The following is a 23266-nucleotide window of genomic DNA, read 5'->3' on the forward strand; positions in this document are numbered from 1 at the left end:
CCGAAGGCAGACGCTTAACCGCTGTGCCACCCAGGCGCCCCAGCATAGCATATTAGAATGGCATTAGGCAAATGTTCTGATTGTGGCAATTCAAGTCTAAAATAATGAACAACTTTTCCTAAGATGAATAGATTCAAATACAACCCTAAGAGTCTTGTATAGTGTGCACTCAAGATAAGGGTTATTACCAAGTGTTTTCCTGGGGCCCAAACTTAAAGCAGTAGTTGATGACAGATTTTTGTCCCAGTGACCCAATTAATGTCAATGTTATTTTCAGGATACAAGAGCAAAACTGAGGACCAGAGGCAAGGAAAAGAGATACCAGGTTAACTGAAGCTTAGGATTGCTTGGCAGCTAGTCCGGAATAATTCTCTTTCATCTCCTTTGAGAGTCTTACCCTACCTAGCAGCCCTCCTTGTGTGAGAGTGAACAATATGAACAAAGAGAACCAAGGAAAAGGGCTCTGTCAGATTTCTTCTCTCAGAATCTGTTGATTGTCTACTAAGAAAAGTTTCTTACTCTTAAGAGGTTCTGAGCTTACAAGTCTTGTGTCTTTGTGAACATGTAAGAAAGAACCCTTTTCTGCATGTGTGTACGTGTGCACACACGGGCATGGACGTGCAAGGAAAAAGTGAACACTGGGCAGGCATAGAAGCTATCCTGCTAATCTCTCTATTATTGTCTTCTTTTTTTGAAGTATTACAAAATCTTTTCACGTAAATGAAAATCATTCCTATACCTTAAATAACAATAACTTCATTGCTGAAACTTCCCATTCATTTTTACCTGCAGCAATCACACCAGAAACCATGCACATTATTTAGTGAAACTACCTAATTTCCTGCTTAAAGCAAGCATCTGAGCCTTTGTGCCCAATGACAAACCTGTCTACCCCCTTTCACACCTATCTCACATGGTATCATGATGGAAAGGAAGGAATGGTTATCTAAGTAGGTATGTTTGTAGAAAATGAGGAGTACAGTGGATTACCAGTGCTACACGGGTCTTACTGTCTTAAGTGGGGTCTTCTTTGACAGGAGCTCAGGGAAGAATCTTGTGGTCTCTAACTCCTAGTCATTTGCTATTCTCCCATTTTTCTTTTCTGTTTAGAAAATAGGTTTTTAAAGAAGTTAAATAGTACACAAATGCCATGCATTTAGGTGGAACACAGTGCCAGTGCATTACCAATTATTCCAAGCCCACACATAAAACATACCTAAGGAAAATATTGTTTCTGAATTGCAATGTGTGTTCTACAAGGAGATATTTAAATCAAGATAGGAACAGCAGAGGTTTCTTCCTTGTTTGGATAGTACTTTAGGACATAACAAGAAACTACAGCTCTTTTTCCTCAGTATGTCAAATGAGGATGCATTTCCCAAGTTGTTTAACACCCCCCACCCCCACCAAAGAGCTGGAACTAAGTTGCATCCAATTAAGGTCTGTGCTTTCAAGTACATTACTATAGAGCCAATATTATTTGGAAATTCTGTACATAATCTCTATTCAGCATTTATCTAAACATAATATTAATATTTAAGGTTTATAGACTCAGCCCTATAAAATAATATTATTATCATTGCATGTTTATTCATCTCCAGTTTTCCTGTAACAAAATATTAAAATTTGATTGTAAATATGTAGAGAGTAGAAAAGGTGAATTCCTCTTGCAAAAAGAGCATTAACTAGAGCATTCTGATTCTCATTGAGAATTAGTGCAGCAATTTTTCTATAGATAAAATAACCTCTTATCTTATGAAGAGCTGCATTAATTACAGCCTGAAATTCTGTTTCACGCATCCTCTTTTAGAGCCAAAGAGAGAACAGAAAAAATGTGTGCTGTTGGAAGTCTGTACTCCCATTTTCTTTTTCTTCTTCGAAAATAGCTTTTCTGAAAGGTAAATAGTACACAAATGCCATGAGTTTAGGTGGAACACAGTGCCAAAGCAATACTAATTATTCCAACAACAGCAGTAGCTATAACTCTAGAAGCAAAAAACAAATTCCAGTGTTATGAGTAACTTTGCTTATCATAATAAAAGAAGATGAAATTTAATGTCAATAGCAGTATGAGTGTAGGAGGTAATTCTATTTCATTTTCTTTTCAGACAAAACAGAAACGGAACATGGAGATACAAACAAGTGAAAACCCCAGGTAATAAAGACTATAGAGATATCTATGATCTACATTGAGGCCAAAAGCTTTAGTTTTAGAGCTATAAAAGGCAGTTTTCACTTTCTAGAATCTATATTAAGACCTATACTTCCTTGTGTGTCAACTATACTCAAATAAAAGAAAAGAAAAAAGACCTATACTTCTTATTTCCTCCCACCACCCTTATTGGGTGATGGTGACCAACCAATAAATGGACACAGAGGAGGAAAGTGAGAGTAATTTATTGAGCAGACATTCACTGTAATATCAATACTATTGTACATGTAAAATTTACCAATACCTGCTTCCTGTTTTCTTTGCACCTCTTCATGACCTTTGTTCCCTTTCCTATTTAGTACCAACCCTTGCCCAAGCTTTGTCCAGTGATTGGTTTTTGTCAAACTTCGTGTGTGTGCAAGCCTGCCATATAATGGTGCTGCCTACGTGCTCAGGTTTGGGGAAAATTTCTTTCCTCATTTATTCGTGCATCTATAAAGAAAGCCAGGATATTCTTATGCACTGTTACTATAGACCATGTTCTCCACACCACCATTCCAGGAAAAGAATCAGGTGAAATGGAATACTTGGAAGATAGTAAAGAATTAAAAGTAGCAGTAGATAGCATAATTCTACAAGTGAAAACCCAGATAACAGTCCTATTACTCTTCTGTAAGAATCCTGAGATAAATAAACATGTTGAATCTGTTAAAATACCTAAATCCACTATATGGAATTGAGATTCATCGAAGTAAAGCCAGTTTCCCTTTGGTGGTTTGGAATGGGTTCACATTTGCAAATGGTGTTGCCTTGTACGGTAGAAAGGACACACAAACCTAGTTTTGAATTTCAGATCTGCCATTTATTGGCTGATAACCTTGCCCAAGTACCCTTCTAATTCTCAGTGCTCTCCCAGAATGCAGAGAATGACACTTACCTTGTAGAACTATTGGTATTGGTAGAGATATTGTATAAAGTATCTAGAATGGCACCTGGTACGTATGGGCTGAAAAGCAGGGAGCTTTTGTTGTCATTGTTATTAATCATCTTGGCACACTACTTTTTCATAAAATCTCTAATATTATAATGAATATAGAGATCCTAATAATTTGAAATAATAAAATAATAAAATGCCTTAAATTCAGAGACCACTTTTAATCCAAAGTACTCAAAACCCATTTCTCTTTCGCTGCTTAGTTCTATACAGGGAAAGAGATACTACCATGGAGAACATGAGGGCATCCGAGTACAGGTAGAGGGGTAGGACAGGATATCACTGTCTGGCTGCCCTGTTTCCACTAGCCAATCCAGACTAAGTGAAGAAACAAAACGACACCATGAGGAAGGCAAGCAAACGGAAAAGGATTGAACTGTTCACATTGTAGGCCACCAGGGATGTCTTAAATGATCCCATGAAATACAAATCACTTCAAGTCACCTGAAAAAAATTAAAGAATTTTGGAAAATGAGCAATTTACATAGAAGCTAAGAATTGAAGCAAAGATCTGGATTCCTCTCAAAAATCATTTTTAAAAAATTTTGTCCAGAATTAGCCCAGTCATTGCTTCCGTTCTCAGCTTTTCTCAAGCTGTAGAAACAGAGCCAAACTTAGTTCCTTCAGGTTTCTTGTTGGCTGCAAAATGATGAGGCCCTTCATCTCCTCCCTGGTGTTGCAATCCTTTCTCTTTGCGATTGCCTCATCCGCCACCTGCCTCACGCCAACACTTTGCCTACTATTTTCCTTTCTGTCCCGCCTTCCCGTGTGGCCACTTGGCCGGCTTGCCAGCAGTGGATTGGCCAGGAGCAGTGGGCTGTCATGTGACCAAATCCAAGCGGCTGTAAAGCACCTAATTCTGAGTTTTCCATGACGCACCTGCTGTGGTCACATTGGCTCCCAAGTAAATAAATGGTCAAATCTTTTCCAAAAGTGGTTTTGACAAAGAACGACTTAAACTGCCAAAGATGTTGACACATGGGCTGTTATCTAGGAGAGTGAGTAAAGCAACCCATTTGAACAACGAGAACAGTTAAGGCCCACCTCTTTGTCCCCTTGCCTTTTTACATTGATATTCCTGTGGAGACAAAGGGAAAGAAGAAAAGGAAACAAAGGCAGATCTTTAGTGCTGGCTGTCCCAGGGTTGATTAGGATGCTGATCTGTGTGGCAGGTTTCTAGGTTCTCACCCAACTTCTTGGCTGCAATTCAAAGGATTTAACAGTGCGCTTTGTAAATAGTAGTGTACAAAGCCGGTCTAAAAATAGTACATTTCCAGGGTCTGAATTGGGTGAGTGGAATGAGTGGCAATAGCTGTATTGTACAAGACAGATTACAAGCGAGTTACTCGATGGTACTTGATATGCAGGGTTATTCACATGCTTCATCTGGTTGGGTTAAATAATGCAAACACATTTACCAATGTACATGATCATTTTGTTTATTTGTGCTCTAGAGAGCTTGTGTGTGTTTATGACAGACAAATGTACATGTTCTATTTTCTGACAATCAAACAAAGCTCTCCCGGATGAGGTAAATAGCTGAGTTAAACAGTGGAGCCGACACTCCTGAGAATCGCTGATGTGACACTATGGTGGTTGTTAATGACAGGTTTCCTGCTGCGCTTGCTGCCCTAAAGGATTTTTGCTGAAGGTGGGAATCAACAAGAGGCTCTGACAACTAGTGGGACTGCTAGGTCTGGCTGAAATCTCTCTCGAAACCATGTGTGTGAAGGCTGGTGCCTCACTAGAAATTTTTCACCGTGACAGCAGCTGGGCTTGTTCTTCCTGCCCCCACTCCTGGGGCCGGGCTATGTGGACAGCAAAGGTGAGGGGCTTGTCCCTAGACTAGAGCGGACGTTGCAGATGACAACTGTGGAAGCCAGGGTCACAGAAGACTCAGGTGCAGGAGGAAGCCTAGAGGAACTTTAAGTAGGAATATTATTTCCCGAAATGAAGGTGCTGGGAAAGTGTTTGCAGTGTTTTGAAAGCAAAAGCCACCCCTCCTAATGTTTTCAGCTGTAAATGGTGGTTATCCCTATATACTTTGAGGAGAGAGATTTTCTCATGCCAAAGTACAATATAATTATTTCCTACATAACTAATCATCTTTTAGGTAGTTTGGAGACTTTATTATTTAATGCAGTGTGGAAACTCTTGGGCGAAGCCCTCAGTCATTCTGGCAGGTTGGTTTCCAAAAATTTTAGAAGATGGAAACAGAGCGGGAACAGTGCTTGAAGTAATTGGATTAAGGAAATACATTATAGGGGATAAAAAACCCCAGCATATCACTTTGGCAAACATTTTTCCTACCCAAATGTCATGCCTTTAATCTGATACAGTAAATTGGGTCTGAAGGTCTCTAGGAGCATGCATGTTGGCGCTCCTCTCTCCCCTCCTTATGCTTTGTGGCTTTAGGAAAGTTATGTAAACACTAACTCCCCAGTTTCCTCATCTGTACAACAGTGAGAACAGTACCCACCTCATTAAGTACATTGTTGTGAGGATTCAATTAGGTAATGTAAGTAGAGCAGTTGACCCATGGTGATAAATGAAACCTTGGCCATCACAATGAGAGGCAATTAGCATTCCGGGCGTAGCCTCTTACCTGCCTAATAACATCCTATTCTTTCTAAATGGGTATCATCTCACAGGCTGAACACTGTGCAAATGTCTAATTCCTTCTGAGAATTACCACCATCATCATTACTATTATCCTGGTTGTTGAAGAATGAACACTTCAGAAGGCATTAAATCAGACTTTGTTACCTGTCATTTCCTTCTTTATCACCATCTACATGATATTGGGGGTTAATTTCTCTTTAGAGCTATCTTGGAAGATAACATGAATCATTATTTTGGTTATTCTGGATTTTCTCAATCTGGCTTTTATTTCTTATGCAAAGGAATTATGTTTTTTTTCAATAAAGTAGATATTTACTTACATCCCCCAAAGAGTTTGGGAAACAATATAAATTTCATCTCTTGTTTGAACCTGATTTTTCAAATGAATGAGAGAATATAACTGGATAGTCTTTTTGGGGTGCACACCCTCGGGCATGAGCAAAGTGAGCTCTGAAAGAGCCTGATGTAGTTATGGAGAAGTGAAGAGCCAAATAACTTCCTAAAGGTCATAGTCACAGCAAAAACATTCACCCACCGTGTTTGTAAAGTTAAGAAGAGCACTATAAATGGAAAAATCAAACTGTGCAAAACAAAATGTAGATGGTACCTCTGCTGGTAACTATTTTCAAGATTTGCTTTCAGTATCTGTACCACAGTGGGTTTTTTTTTTTTTTTAAGTTTTATTTATTTCTTAGAGAGAGAGAGCATGCATGCACAAGCAGGCAGAGGGCGAGGGAGAAGCAGAGGGAGTCTGCTGCAGAGCTCAATCCCAGGACTCCAGGATCATGACCTGAGCTGGAGGCAGATGCTTAACCAACTAAGCCATCCAGGCGCCCCTGTACTACATTTAAACTTATTCCAAAAAGAGGGATCACTGTTACTACTACAACTTTTAATGATAATCATCCAAAGTATCTTTTGGATGTATCTTTGGATAATCATCCACAGAATCTTTTCAGCCAAATATATGAAAGTATTGGAATTGACTCATTTATAAAATTTTCATATCTCTATACTTAAAAATCATGTCAGAAAGACAGAGAATTCTGATAATTGTCCAAGTTTAATTTTCACTGGACCAACTGAATGAATTCCTTTGCTTTCTCTGCAGAGGGGGCACAATCTTGCCTCCAGCAGGCTTTTCTCAAAGGGATAAAATGTATAGACACAGCAACTAAAAGACTGACACTTCTCTTTCAGTTCATTTGAGATTGGTTTTGTTTTATTTTAAGTCTATCTACTAATGTGCTGACTGGGTTCTAGGTATTTAGAGGGATTAAAAACTGTACCTGTGCTCATGAGTCTTGTTGGACAAGAAATTACTTTTAACTAAAAACCACTCAAGGCAGTGTCCATAAGTGTCCAATTATATTTAACCAGCTGCTAAAATAATGTCAGAGATCACCAAGGGTATGGACAGTCAACCCCAGGGTAGGCTGGTGTGGGAGGGAAATGGTATTTGGTAAAGGTAGATGATGGTAGCTATTATGGGCTGAATTGTGACACCCCAAATTCATATGTCAAAGTTCTAACCCCCTAGTACCTCAGAATGTGACTGTATTTGGAAATAGGGTCTTTAAAGAGGTAATTAAGTTAGATGAGGTCATTAGTTTGGGCCCTAATCCACTATGACTGGGGATGCTTCTAAGAAGAAGATATTAGGATACAGACAGGCACAGAAGAAAGACCGTGTGAAGACACAGGGTGAAGACGGACATTTACAAGCCAAGAAGAGAGGCCTCAGAAGAAACCAACCCAGGCAACACCTTGACCTCAGACTTCCAGCCTCCAGAATTGCAAGAAAATACATTTCTATTATGTGAGTCTTTGCTACTTTGTTATGACAGCCCACATAGACTAAGGCTATGGCCTTGAAGTAAGAGTGAGATTTGTTTAGGTAGAGAAAGGTGGCACATGGGTTCTACAATTCTCTGTCTCCTGTTATTAAATATCTTCCTCTTATTTGCACTTTATTTTCCTTGATTATCTCCTTGGTTCTACTCTTAGAGTTAGGATGTTAGGAGATTATGGGGAGAAGGGAGATGGGAAAGGAATTAGGGGAAGAGAGAAGAGGAAGCACAGAAAAGAGACTATGTGATACCTGATGGCATATTAGTGTTTTAGTAGAAGTGATCAGATAAGGAAAAGCAACAAAAAGCAGCAATTATAAAAGCAGTGAGCAGTCTTAAAACTAAGGGATGTCTTTAAGAATAAGGAACTACAGAGTATTTAAGAAGATTATAAAAAATCTGAAATTTATCTGTACTCAATAAAGAAGTCTTCACTGCTCACTGTGTCCTCTTGATAAGTTCAACCTTTATCTTTGAAAATAAATTCCAATATTATCATTATAGTTATGAGTTTTTTTATATTTATAACATCCCAGGGTTGCCTTCCTGGTACATTATTTTTGCACTGTTGAAATGCCTTTTTTTTTTTTTTTTTTTTTTACAATGGAGATAATGATGTAAACAGAATATGAAAACATTTATATCAGTAGCAAAGACATGGCTGGGATATTTGGTCAAATAGGGCTTGCCACTCAGGTGATTCTCATTACTCATTAAATATTCCTACTGATTTAGGGGTTTTAAGTTGAGAAATATAGTGGAGACAGTGACAATAGATGAAGATAAAATGGTGCCTCAAATCCAGGCTAATCTAGGAAAACCCTGAAACTCATCTAATGTTTTCCACCCAGACATAATTTGTTTTCAATGGTGATGTAAAGAAATGCTTTAAAAAAAGAAGTGCTGAAGTGACTACATGTACATTGTTGTTTCTTAAGGAAAGAGCATATGTTTGGTCTAAGCTCCTGAAAGTATACTTCAGTCTCAGTAGTGAATTTATAGAATTCTGTTTCTTTCATTACAGTTTTGCAAGTTGTGTTCAGGAATGGGCAGGAAATAGGATTAGTGAGGAGAGTTTTTATACTCTGATCTAAACTATTAAGAAAAGGGGGTACCTTGCTCGCTTAGAGCATGCAACTCTTGATCTTGGGGTTGTAAGTTCAAGCCCCATATTGGGTGTAGAGATTACTTAAAAATAAAATATTTAAAAAATTAACAAACAGGGATGCCTGGGTGGCTCAGTTGGTTAAGTGTTTGCCTGGGGCTCAGGTGATGGTCCCAGGTCCCGTGTCCAGCTCCCTGCTCAATGGGGACCCTGCTTCTCCCTCTGCCTGCCGCTCCCCCTGCTCGTGCGCTCTCTCTGACAAATAATTAAGTAAAATCTTTAAAAACAAACAAACAATTAAGAAAGGTATTTAGTATGGAAAACATTTCTTCCTTCAGAACTCTTCCCTCCCCCCACCCCAGGCCCAAAGTCCTGTTTACCTTCAGAGGTCCCTCCCAGGCCACAGCCTGTGGGCTTCCCATAAAAGGTTCTTGCCTTGGGTTGTTGATAGCCTCTACAGGTCTTATCAGGCTCTTCCTCAGCCTGCTGGCTCTGCCTTGCGTGCTCATCCTTGTTGACCCTTTGATCCAGATCCATGTTCTCCATTTACTCTCTTGGTCTGAGTGCTTTGGCCTTCCTCAATTCCTGTACTGCCCTTACGCAGTGCCACTTTGACCAGCATCCTATAATTAGGGGACAGTCTTCTCTATTCCAGTGCCCATCCCTGGTTTCTGAAATCCCAGCCTGGGCCCTCTGCTTTCCCAGGAGAAAAAGGTGAACATGTAAAACATCTTGAGTGCTTTTCTTTGTATGTCTGTCAAAAGCACAATGCTCTGCTAAGTAAACATTTATTCTTGAAAAAAAGGAAGGAAGGAAGGAATATTGGTTTTGTCCACATTTTCTACACTTGGGATTATGGTCTGCAGCAGTAGGAAAAGGCCAGCTATGTTCCTGTAGCAATTCTGTTCTTAGCATATTCTTCAACCATTAGCTGCAACCATTACCTCCTAACCCACCTGCTTCCACACATAACACTTTTCTCCATAGAAGGATTGTTCCTGCCATCATTATCACCAGAAACAAGCAATTTTCCAAGGGTGGGCAGATACATTTCAGAGAACACAACTAGAAGCCAAATTTAGGAAGAACAAGGAAGATCTAAAAAGTACACAGCTTGCCTTATTTATCCCAGTGGTGTTATTTTTGCCAGCGGTGTTATGTTGACCCTATGATTTCCATTTCAGTAATCAAAAAGTCCCAGAATAATCGGAGCAATTGTTCCCAACTCTTCTCTTAGATCATCAGATCTAGTATAAAAGAAGGAAAAAGAAAAGTTAACATCCTCATTATGTGACAGATATTGAGGTAGGTATCTGTAGAAAACATTTTAGAACATCTACCCAGCCCATAAGGAACCCCTCAGCGACACCACTCACCACAGGTGAGCTTCTTCAGCCATGCTTATGCTATCCAGCCCTACTGCTCCCTCCCACTGTCCCCAGCTGCCATACACTCATGCACAATGAACTCCCCTTAGAAGGTAAGGAATCAGACTCTTTGTGAGACTTCGAAATTGGGATTATGGGATTTCCATTCCTTCTGTGTTCGTGTCCTAGAAAGGGATATGTAGACTCAAAAGTTATGGGCAGTCACACTGTGTCAACTCTGTTGGCTTAGAAGAGAGAAGACAGACATACAAAGAGAAGCTACAATGGCTCCTGATGATCAATTTTTATGTCTTTGTTCTAACCACCTTATAAGGCTTAGCTAAAGTCTTGACTTTAATAATAATGAATGGGATATCATTACCTTATAATTAATTCTCTGGTCTCTCTCTCACACTTTTTTTCTTAAACTAGCTCAGGTTGGTTTCTGTTACCTAGAATGAAAGGAATCCTAACTAATAAAGTGACACACATGCTTTCCCTTATTTAAAATGATTTTCACAACAGATCTCCGAGGTATTTTTTATTTTACAGATGAGAGAACTGGTATTAACTAAGTTACATAGGCTTTCTTTATGCCTTGTACATTTCAGGGATGGCATTTGAACTCTAGTTTTGTGGCTCCTAAAACCTGGGCTTTTTCCACTTGGCCCTTATCCCTTTGGAGGTATTCTGACAGCTGGGAGAATCCTCCCCCATGGACTCAGATGCTAAAGTTTTGTAAACTTTGAGGTAACAAAGATTCCAGGTATCACAGTCACCCCCTGGCTATTGATTCCCTGACTTAACGCCAGGTTTCTGCCTGTCCCTCCCCATTGGGAACACAGACTGTGCATTCTTCTAGGCCTGGAGGAGCTGTTCCTGGGCTCCAGAGGGAGCAGGGGCCCTCCCCTAAAAGAAATAATATCAAATCCAAAAGATTGTACATCCTTTAGATATGTTTCTGACCTCTTGTCAGTCAGCAGGGCCCTAGGGCATCCAGGCTTGTACTGCAAAAGGTCTCTGCCTGCATAACATTCATAACACTCCTTTCACTGGAAGATTTGGCCAAGATGGGTCAGTCTATTCTTTCCCAGAAACAGAGGGTCCTTTATCCTTCCACTGATAGCAGGCTAATGGAAGGCTGTTTTTTATTTATTTGGTGATTAATTATTTGGAATCCATCATTCAGATTCTTCCGGAGAGGAGAAGATGCTTCCCATGTGAGGCCTGTGGTCTGTTTGTCCAGGGAAGTGCTCTGGAGCTCCTGTCTTGCCCGGGCCCTATGGTACCTTGCTTAAGAAGCTGTTATATGTTAAAGACATGGGCATATTTCCCCTGATCTTCCTAATGATGTGACTAGTTAAATGACCTATTTTGCAGTCAGAAACAGAATTTATTCTCTTTCTGTGGATCCTGAGACCAAGTATTGGGGCTGAGTTCTTGGTGCTGGAATTGCCCATCTTCTGAGGGAGATCCAGCATAGCTCCACAGAGATGGGAATTGATTTTTATTTCCTGGATGATGATTCAGATGGCTGTTGGTGATTGCAGGAACCACAGTAGCCTGACCAAAGTTTACAAAAGTGAAATAATTAGAATCTGGAGCTTTCCCTCCACGCTCATCCTCATCTTCAATTCTTTCTCCCTCCTGGCAAAACTTTGTAGCAAAGTGGTGGCCAGTTCAAGAATCTGGATTAATTGTCCATGTGCCACTGATAGTTTCCTTAAGTACTGTGGGGAAAAGTAAAGGAGACTAAGATTAACGTTAGGTTAATCTCACTTCAGTATCTGGCACAGAGTAGTCTCTGAATGAATGTGAAAAGAATGAATTACAATAAGAGCTTATAAAACATTGAATGAAAAAAGAATGTATACATCATGATACTCAGAGAGATAAAGGGAAGATTCTTCTTTATAGAAGAATGGGAGCTAATAAAGTGGAAGGGATGATAGGAAAAAATCACTATTTTGCAATACCAGTGTAATGTTTGATCCAGGCAAGGGTCATCAATAAATGCTAATGCCATTGGGTGAAGGATTGTTGGGAAAGAAGTTATTCACAAGTCTCAAAATATCAACTACCAGATCACTTATTAACTAAAGGGGAAAGTATACCTTACTATAGGTAATAATCACTTATTACCAAGGGGAAAGTATACCTTACTATAGAGAAATATAGCAAATAATAACCAAGCACCACCATTACTCAAAGCACCACCAATAATGGGTCAGTGATATTATATGCCTCTTGATATGGGGCAGTTTGAAGTAGATAACATTATTATCTATTAGTCTTTTGTCAAAAATATTTAAACTGGGGTGCCTGGGTGGCTCAGTGGTTAAACGTCTGCCTTTGGCTCAAGGTGTGATCCCATTGAGCCCCATATAGGGCTCCCTGCTCCGCTGGGAGCCTGCTTCCTCCTCTCCCACTCCCCCTGCTCGTGTTCCCTCTCTCGCTGGCTGTCTCTCTCTCTGTCAAATAAATAAACAAAATCTTTTTTTAAAAATATTTAAACTGAATCTAATTATGGGGAAATGATTACACAAATTTAAGATGTTTGACATTCTACAAAATAAATGATGTGGACTTTCCCAAAATGTTTTGTGAAAAAGGAACAGGTTAGAGAGATGGTTCTAGATTAAAGAAGCCAAGGAGACATAACAAGTCAATGTGTGAAGCCTGAATGGATCTTGGATTTTGAAAACATTTATAAAAAACATTTTGGGATCAATTAAGGAAATTTAAATACAGCATATACATTAGATGATATTAATTGGAATTAAATTTCTTACTTGTAGAAATGATTCTAAGGTTATGTAAGAGAATGTTCTTGTCTTAGGAGATACATCTTGAATATAAAGATAAATTATCATGATGTGTGCAATTTATTTTCAAGTGGTTCAGTGGTAAAATTATGTATATAGTTCATAAAGTGTGTGTGTGTGTGTGTAGCGAGAGAGAAATTGGAACACAATGTTAACAACCGTCGAATCTAAGTGAAGAGTATGTACTTTACTATTCTTTCACCTTTTTTGTGGGTTTGAAATTTCCCAAATAAATAAATTGCAGGGGAAAAAGAATGAAGAATAAACTGACTTTCACCTTATGAATGAATTGGAGCCCAGGTAGTTCTTTTAAGTTGGGCAGAATAAACAGGCAGTTGGGGTGCCTGGGTGGCTCAGTCGGTTAAGCATCTGCCTTTGGCCTGGGTCATGGTTTAGGGGTTCTGGGATCGAGCCCCACGTCAGGATCCCGGCTCAGGAGGGAGTCTGCTTCTCCCTCTCCCTCTCCTTCTGTGTGCTCTTTCTCTCTGTCTCTCAAATAAAATAAATGAATAAATCTTAAAAAAAAAAATAATAAACAGGCAATAGAGCCCCAGAATATCACAAGTTGAAGTTCTTTGAAGTCTAAAAATGATCTACAAGAAAAAGTTTTCTGGTTAAAAAAATGAGGGACACAATGTGTGTGCTCTGTCTTCCTTTTGCTGAATCACAATGAATACTGTTGGTATACCAAAGTTCTGAGTAAAGAAATGTGTTTGGTTTTGTTCAATGTCACAGTTTTTAAACCTATTTAAGGTTTAAATAGGTTTGACCATGGAACCCCCTTTAAAAATGTTACCCCTATGAATTTCCTCAGAAACGATGTTCCTCAGAAGAGACCTAGAGAAACCCTGATCTAGCTCAAAAACATCTTCATTTTACAGGTGAAGAAATGGAAGCTTAGAGTAGTTGATGTCTCAAGGTCACAGAAGAAGAACTGAGCCCACAACTCAGGTTTGGAGAAAGGTAATGCAAAGATAAGGCTTATTGATATTCACAGAGAAAGAAACATTTCTTATAAAGATCATGGGGATTGAATATTTAACACTATTTCAACCAAAGAAAACCCCATATTTTATCCCATTTATAGATGTTCTACATATAGGATCTGTTTTGCAAACATGACACCTTTGTTTATAACCATGGAGACATATGTTGTTTGCTCCTAATATTGTACCATACGTGAGAAAATGAAATGCCTTCTATCTGTGGTGCTAATTTAAGTTTCATCCTGTTATAGGGACCAAATATTACATGGAATTGTGATAGAATTGCCCTGTCTTAAGTTACACTATTTACTCTAACAGTTGTGATAGGCTAAGGGGGAAAAATTCCCGCATTTTATTGCTTTACAAGCCAACCACGGTAAGAACATACATCTGCTTTAAAACTACACAATTTCTTTTCTAGTGCCCAAGCAGATTTGCTCTGGGCTCAAGCAGTTCTCAAACCTGGCTGTGTCTCTGATGGCTGCAGTTTGCATTCTGAGCATGAGCACAGCCCCGGTGCAGGACGGGCAGTCTCAGTCAACAGATGTCAACTCCCCTTGTAAATGCACTGTTCTGTCGCACAACTGGCAAAGGGAACTGAAGGAGTTCCCTTCCCTTTATGGCTTTTATCTCTCTGGTTAATAGGGGATGATGCTTAAAGGAGGCAATTCTTGAGCAATAAATCCAGACTGCAAATAAAGCAAGGGGAGAGGGAGGAAAATTACAATGTAAGAAGTTTCCTTTGTTTACTATGTTTAATTGGGATTCCACACATGAATGAAGAAGAGAAGAGGTTCTCTCCCAGGGTGACTGGGAAGGGGGGAAAAGGTGGGTTTCCTCTGTCTGTGTGCTTTTTAATGTGCAAATTAGTCAGAGCTTTTCCCAGCCTAAGAGAGTTTGCAGTTCTGAGTACAGGGCCAGTGTCTCAGTGGGTGCTCAGTAAATATTAATTGAAGAAGATGATGGCTTTGAGGAGTGGGCTTAATTACATTCTCTCAGGCACAGCCCTCTAGCGATACACATAAAGGTCACTCTGTCTCTTGCCCTAGGCCCTACCCCAGTGACCCCTTCATTTAATGAGAGAGGTCTCTATTCCCTCCTTTGTCTTCCCTCTTATCGGCAGTTCTCTCCAACCCACTCGGCCTTCTGCACTCAGAGGCTGATGAGAACAAAACAGGGGAGAGTAGAAACAACAGCTGCACCGTCTTCCTCCATGGAACTCCACGGTATCCTCCTTGAGCTGGCAGGAAGAGAAGGGGGCCAAAAGACTAGTCTGGAGAATTAGTTGGGGGCTGCAGCAAGAAACATGGTGTGGTAGATTGTGTTTTCATTCCCACATTCCCAGCAACTCAACCTTTCTGACAGAGGGTTACACAACCTGCAGTGCCTCCTGGGGGTGGGGAGGACACAATTTCTGCACCTTTGATGTTTGGCTTGGGCATGTCAGTACTTCAGCCGATGGTATGTGGGTAACCTTCACTCTGCCTCATCTGAGCAAAAGTTGTAAGAGCCTACTGGGAACTGAATGTGTTTCCACCCAAAACTCATATGTTGAAGCCCTAACCCCCACTCTGATGATATTTGAAGGTGGGGCCTTTAGGAGGTAATAACATCATGAGGGTGGAGCCCTCGAGAGAGGGATTAGTGCCCTTATAAGAGGAGACATGAGAGAGATGAACTCTCAGCCACGTGAGGGTACCATGAGAACACGGCTGTCTGTAGGCCACGAAGCAGACCCTTGCCAGACACTGAATCTGTTGGTACGTTGGTCTTGGACTTCCCAGCCCCTAGACTGGGAAATCTGAAGCCACCTACTCTGGTATTTTTGTCATAGCAGCCTGAACTAAGACAGGACTATTGTATGTTTCCAGCAGCTCTCTTGCTATTTTTCTCTTTGCCTTAAAAATGCCACATCCAAAAATGGCAAAGGCTCTTTCAGCCTGGCTCTGGAATGAAGAAGACATGAGGCTAATTTAATGCACGTGTCTTTTTTATTACAGATCCCAGAAAAAAAGCCTTTGTAGTTGTAATTGGGATTTGAGGGGTGTTTGTTATAGCAGCAGAGCTAGTTTATGCTGTTCGATTAAGTAGGAAAATGAAGTTTGTGACTCCAGTATTCCACGAGTACTGGTCTTTACCCATCAGGCTACAGTTTGTGATGAATAATGAAAGCTCCTGCAGCCCTTGTACCTACTGTTTTGACACTGCCCCCGAGAGTCTCCTTGAACTAAATAAAGCATAGTAGGTTGTATCATATTCCAGCTACCAACAGATTGAGCAAGGGGCTTTATATGAGGGTATGCCCTCCAAGAATAGAAAAACCTTAACTTTCTCCAGAGACATTTATGAAAGGCATTGTATCCTTCCCTTGTCTGAGTACCAATCCAGATTAACCTTAGTGCCTCCTCCAACACTGGAGGTGCTCACAACCTTCCAAGAGGAGCAAAGGGGCGCATGGCAGAGTGGCATAACAACACAGATAACTCTGACTCATTTGTGCTTTGCCTTAGTGTATATATGGTCTTTCCCCAAAGCATATGCCTATTATAAATTATAACTAAATAGTGACTTGGACTAATGTCATGAACAGGGAAAAACTACCTAAAAATGAAATATTCATGAACTTGAGTTCAATTATAGCTTTGTGTTATTAGGGATAATTATTTGTTGGTTTAAGTTAGCACTATGCCTTTAGGAAGACGGTTGCATGAAAATATTGAATCACATAGCCTCCTTTAGAAACTCTGACTGTAAAATTCTCATGCTCTTGTGAAATTTAAGCAGATTACATCATACCACTAGATTTTGTTAGTTATCATAAAATAAGGAGTTCAAGCCAACAGATGATTATAACTGACAACAGGAATGTAACTGTGAACTTTAAAAATATGGTAATGCTTGTCCCTGTATAAAAATATTAGTCTAAGTTCTTTCTATGGCATATGTGTATGTGTTTATAATCTATTTTTATAAGAGTGTAAAAAAAAATCAGCTCCAAAAATATCACTCTCCCCTTTGACATTTATCAGTGATAGCAATAATGTCAGGGAACATTAGTATACTGAATAAGTACAGAGATGCTGCCTAAAGCATATCTTTTGGTTTTATTATAAAAGAATGATAGATATCCTGATTCCTGGTCTAATTTTAATGATATTTTAGATCAAATTCCTATACTAGATGGTGACTATGTTGAGGTCTGGCATCTGGTCCTATTCTTCTTTGTAGACTTGGGAACTTTCGTAAAGCCCAGTAAATAAGAAGGCCTTAAAAATTATTTGCATGGACAGACAGACAGATGGATGGATGGAAAGATGGATGGGTAGGTGGATGGAAGAATGAGTGAAAGAATAGACAGATGGGTCTCCTCTCCTCCCCAAAAATAAAATGAGGAAAAAAATGTTATTGTTTTTGTGTTGATGTTAATTTAATTTATTTCAGAAGGAAGGCTATATTTTCTTTAAATATAAATAAGATAAATGCAAATTAATATAATTAAATTGTGATAACCACTGTCATCATAGTAATCAGTCAGGATACTTATCACAAGGCATGTTTTGCTTTTAAGTGCTCCTTTTCTGTTACTCCTTAGGGTCTTGGTGATGGATAATTTTCTTCATGCCCGCCCCCCACAAGGTTTTCCTTGAGAACCCTTCCACAGTGACCCACATCAAGATAGGGTTTCACCATCTAGGGAGAGCACATGGCTTAGAGTTCCTCAGTTACTCTAATATAGTCACAGGGTGTGGACAGAAGGTTCTGTTGTGTTCCTATAATCCCTTTTATAGGAACAAGGAAATTTAGACTGGAGTATAGTTTTCTTGGTGAGACTTGATGTGGTCTATAATTGTCTTAATGAGAGGTTGGTTTCCATACTCCTAGACCTTTTAGGTTTTAATTATCAACTACTTGTTTCATCCATGAAAGTAAGAAACTTCCAAAAGAAATTTTCACTTCCTTCCTTTAAGAATCCTATATTGACCTTGCACTCCTCTCTAGTTATTGCCCTAGTTCTCTAGCATTTGGTCCCAGTCACCACACCTTCCTTCTTGAATTTGACTCCTCTCTTAGCTTTTGTGACCTCACTCCCTTGTTCTTTACCTATTTCTGAAAACATTCCTTCCCAGAGTCTGCTGCTGGCATAATTCACCCTTAAGTGTTGTCTTTCCTCAGGATTTATCCTCTGTCCTCTTCAGTTCTTGCTCGATACCCTCTTCTTCAGTGCACTCAACCACTTTGTTGTTTTAATTCTCACCTCTACATTGGTAACTTCCAACTCGTTTTATCTAGTCTTGATCTCTGCTCAGCTCTAGACCTATGGCTTCAATGACTGCCAGATACCTACGTCAGGATACACATTCACCTTAAGCTCCTGCTGTGCATCCTGTATCTTGGTTGGTAGAGACTCTGTCTGCCATGCCAGGAATTTGAGAAAGCCATTTTCCCAGAGCTTAACAAGCAGTAAACTAAAACATTAAACATTCCAGTGCTTACACTGATGGCAGCCATTATGCTAGATTGGAGTATACAGAGACGTTTCCTACCATGAAGGAACTTACATTGTAAGGGGGGAGGAGGACAAGCAAACAAAAAATGGCAAACAAAGGCAAAGCAGGGGTGACATTTAAGAAGTAAAACACTGTGAGTGTCAGGAGGTGGGAGAGAGTGATACTGAGTGAGGACTTCAAGAAGAGCAGCAAGCTGGGCCTTAAAAAACAAGTAGAAATTTTTTCAATAAAAATGGGATAGTAGGAAGGCTAGTATTCTAAAAACAGGTAAAGTGTGAAATTGTTCTAAGCTTCAAGCTTCAAGGAAAAGAAATTATATGATGTATTAAAAGCTGTGTGTGTATGTGTTTGTGTTAGGGAATTGAGGAGTATGGTAGAAGAAGAAACTAGAAAAAGTAAGTTGGGGCCAGCCCATGAAAGCAGATGTTTGTTTCATTTATTTGAATGAAATGTACTTTGTACTTCCTGTGAGAAGGGTAGGCCCCTAAATTTCAGGGCTGACATTCACTTATGTAGTTACAAAATAATACAAGTTGACATTAAGTTGAAAAAGTGCAATCACGTGATTTCCTGCCATACACCAGAGAAATTCATAGCAGTAAAACAAGTATTTAGCGAGCCAGTATGTTGTAGATTCTTTTCCAAGTCTTGTTGCTTCCCTGGCCAGCCCTGGACAAAAATGCAAGTCAAGTTAAGAAGAAAAATGGGAGAGAAAAATAGGACAAAGGGAAAGGAGAGCTGTGTATGTGTGTGGGGGGGAGGGGGGGAAGACTGGGGGAGAAGAGGGCAGAAGGAGATTAACAACTCTGTTGTTCATGTAGAATGTTCTACTCAGACAACCTTAGCAGCAGAGGAAAGCAGATTGATCAGATCAGTTTTAATGAGCCTTATATTCCTGCAGTCCTCACCAGAAACATAAAATCTGGACTCTCCAGTAAGAGGTGGATGTTTTTGGGGCACCTGGGTGGCTCTGTCGGTTAAGTGATTAAGTGTCTGCCTTCTACTCAGGATCGAGCCCCACATCAGCTCCCTGCTCAGCAGGGACCCTGATTCTCCAGCTCCCTCTCCTTCTGCCCTGTCACCCAGCTCATGCTCTCTTGCTCGGTCTCTCTCAAATAAATACATAAAATCTCAAAAAAAAGGTGGATGTTTTTACTCTACTAGTTTTAAAAGGACATGGAACATGATCACCATTTTCCAGGGTAAGATTTACCTGACACTGACTGGCTTAGAAAATGCCTCATTATGGAATCCATCTCTTCTTCAATCCTTAGATAAGGAAAGCAAGAGAATTTTTTGTAAAGAACAGCACCAACAACAGCTTATAAAGAGACAATATGGAAATTTGAAAACATTTTAAAACCCAGATTATGCATATCACTGAATCAGAAGTTATGTTTTACAAAGAAATATATTGTCTGAAAGGATTAGAGTTTGAGAAAGGGAACAGGCTAATGTCGATGGTGGTTGGCTGCCATGATGGACATGAAAACCTAGATGGTAGAGAGAGAGAGCTCTGTGTTGGGTTATTGTCGTCTGAAGAAGACATCTAAAGAGGAAAATGAATCAGAGGTTGGTCTTCCATGAGTTGCCACCGAAAAGACTGGGAATAACATTTGTATGAAATGGCTGCTGGTGAAGAGAGAACAGTCATTTCCCCATTTCGTGATAAACTGTAGTGTGACACACAGGAGAGTATACCTTCTATTCATAGCACCAGGCTTGGTTTATCTGAAGAAACAATGTGTTTGAGTCGGGAAAAAGTGCACTTACAGACAGTGTAAATGAAGAAACTTGCACCTCGAAGCGTTCATGAGGATTTATAAGTAAACCTCCAGAATCCAGAAAGAAACAGTGACATTAACATGGTGTATTTAAAGGAGATGAAATCCAAGGGAATTTGCCAGATTCAAGAGGAACTCCTCTGTGTTCTATCCAAGCTGAACATTCCATTTTTACAAGGGCTCCTTTGTTGTCATGTTTATACACAGACTAATAAATGCTTGACCTTTTTTAGTGATGAAGGAACAGTCTGTGCCTCAGGAGCGTATTATTTCAAGAAGCACAAATGAAGAGAAAGACCAAACCCTTCTGGGACAGATGGACTAAATATTTTGATATTGGAACCACATGGGGAAAAGCAGGGACCGGGAAACAGAAATGGAGGCCTGATAAGGGAGCCTGGAAACAGCATCAGTCCTCTCAAATGTTTCCAGGGACTCCAGGTGTGTAGGGCACTGACACCAACCTCACGTGGGAGAGGGAACAAAGTGAGAGAAACCTTTATCTTGATGTGTAGTAAAAAATGAACAATGAATGAGAAAAATATTTGTGATCTGGCAAAAGTGTTGATTTCTCCACTTTTGATGTCTGTATGAAAATAGACTGGTATTAATCCAGCCTTTACTTTCTACCTAGAATTAAGTGTTTTGTATGAATTAAGTTACTTCATCATCACATTGAGCCTAAGATGCAGGCAATGTTATTTCTACCGCCATCTTTTTTTTTTTCTTTATTCTTTTTTTCTTTTTCTTTCTTTTTTTTTTAATGGACACAGGTTACAAAGAAGGTAAGTAATCTCTAAGAATCACGGGGTGTTAGAGTGGCTTTAACTCCATTTGGCCCGATGCCTGATTCCCCCTCTTACCCTGCCCCCCAGTGACTTGAGCAGTCAGTGGCCTCTGGTTGCCCTCCCTCCTCTGATGCTGCTTTATTCCCTACTCCCAGTTCCAGATAAGAACTGCTCCTAAATTAAGGGGGAACCAGAGTATCCAAGGTACCTGTGTAGTTGCCCTTGAAGTACCTCACGTATTTGTGTGTCTTTGAAGCGATAAATCACTGGAGATTGTTTCATGCTTAGACTGTGGTATCTCATTACTACTGCCTGTTTTGTCTAACATCCTATTGTTAACAGCCATTTCAAGAGTAATGATACTAATTGATGATAGTGACAGAGAAGTTTATTTTAAAAATTGAAAATAACTTTTGATTCAAAAAGTACTGGTCGAAGACCAGTGATGAAATGTGGGACTCCAATTATCGAACTGAAACCACAGGGTATCTAAAATGCAGCAGAAAGAAGCAGTGAAAATGTGAAAGCCCTAAGTAACGTGAAGCGATTGGTCTCGCTATTGGGCATAATGAACTCCTACACTCACTCAGTGCCACACGATGCAGAGTTTACGGCACCTCCGAGACTGTTCGTGAAGAGCAATGTGGAGTGGGACTGATAACAGCTCTGCTCAAGGACAGCAGTATGTTCGGGGGGTGTCTGCCTGCAAGTCAAAACCAACCTGTTCCTCCTTCCCCCATCTCCCTGCCAAGGAATCTAGGTGCTGAAGCCTTGCTGCCATTTCTTATATCCTCCCCTCGGACATCAGATAAACTCATTCATTGAAAAGTTTAATGTGTGACTCCTCCAAGGGCCGGTGGTTTTAACCAAAAATTAAGCCTCAGAACAAAGGTGCCACAAGGTTTCAAATTTAACTCACTTATATTCAGGAGTGTGAAAAACCAAGAGGTAGCTTTTTTTGTTTTCCATAAATGATCTAATCTTCTCCAGCCTTTCCCACACTGGGTAATAAGGGGAAAAAAAGTATTAAAATTGCCATTTAAAGCCATCTCAGTCTCTTCCAGTTTCATATGGCCTTAGTTTGAGCAATTATTCAATTACTTAGAATTTACCGCCTGTATTAGTTTTCTGTTGCTGCTATAAAAAAAATAAACACAAATTTAGCAATTTAAAACAACATGAATTTATTCTACAATTTTAAACCTCAGAAGTCCAAAATGGGTCTCAAAGTGTCAGCAGGGCGGCTTCCTTTCTGGAAGCTCCAGGGAAGAATCCCTTTCCTTGTACTTTCCAGCTTCTACAGGCTGCCTGTATTCCTTGGATTATGGCCGTCTTCTTCCATCTTCAAAGCCAGCAACAGCTGGTGGATTTCTTACATCTCTTTTTTCCTCTGATCTGCCTCTTCTGCCTCTTCCACATTTAAGGACTCTGATCACACAGAGTCCATCCAGATAATCCAGGATGATCTCCCTACTTTAAGATCAATTGATTAACAAACTTAATTTCATCCACAGTCTTAATTCCCTCCTTGCCATGTAAAGTAATTTTTCATAGGATCCAGGGATTAGCACTTGAACATCTCTAGGGGGCCTTTATTCCACCTGCCATACCACCTCTTTGAACTTGTTTCTCTCCCTCTCGCTGTTCCTTCCTCAAATAGTGCATGGCTGCATAGAGGTGGGGAGAGAAGTCGTCACACCCAAGAGTTATCTCTCCTCTGGATCCTTGCTGGTTTCTTTCTTTCTTTCTTTCTTTCTTTCTTTCTTTCTTTCTTTCTTTCTTTCTTTTTTTTTAAAGATTTTATTTATTTATTTGACAGAGAGAGAGACAGCCAGCGAGAGAGGGAACACAGCAGGGGAGTGGGAGAGGAAGAAGCAGGCTCATGGCGGAGGAGCCTGATGTGGGGCTCGATCCCAGAACGCCGGGATCACGCCCTGAGCCGAAGGCAGACGCTTAACGACTGTGCCACCCAGGTGCCCCTGGTTTCTACTACATAGTGCTAGACCAAGCTTGTTTCTGACCAGACTGGATCCCACTGATTAAATCTGTGGCTAGTGAATTTGTGTCCATTACAGCTATTTTGATGTATAACAAGCCATCTCAAAAGTTAGTGGCTTAAACCAACAGAGTTTTAACCATTAAAGCAACAATTACTTTTCATGAGTCTATGTACATGATTTAGCTGAGGTCACTCATGTGACTGTATTCAGCTGAGAGCCTGGCTGGGACTGGAATGTTCCAGATGACCTTCATCTTCCACAGTCTTTTTCCTCATGTCCTCTCAT

General features: G+C 40.0%; 1 protein-coding gene across 1 annotated transcript in view; it reads left to right on the forward strand.

Moving 5' to 3' along the window:
* The first annotated feature begins 13809 nt into the window (after positions 1–13809).
* JADE1 (jade family PHD finger 1) overlaps positions 13810–23266 on the forward strand; it is a 187821-nt gene continuing 178364 nt past the window's right edge. Inside the window, exon 1 of the mRNA XM_087866439.1 lies at positions 13810–13878. The gene's annotated coding sequence lies outside the window, so the exon portion shown is untranslated. The remainder of the gene's footprint in view (positions 13879–23266) is intronic.

Source organism: Ursus americanus, chromosome 13 (genome assembly GCF_024610735.1).
Source record: "Ursus americanus isolate L20-20 chromosome 13, mUrsAme1.1.p, whole genome shotgun sequence".
Classification (NCBI taxonomy): domain Eukaryota; kingdom Metazoa; phylum Chordata; class Mammalia; order Carnivora; family Ursidae; genus Ursus; species Ursus americanus.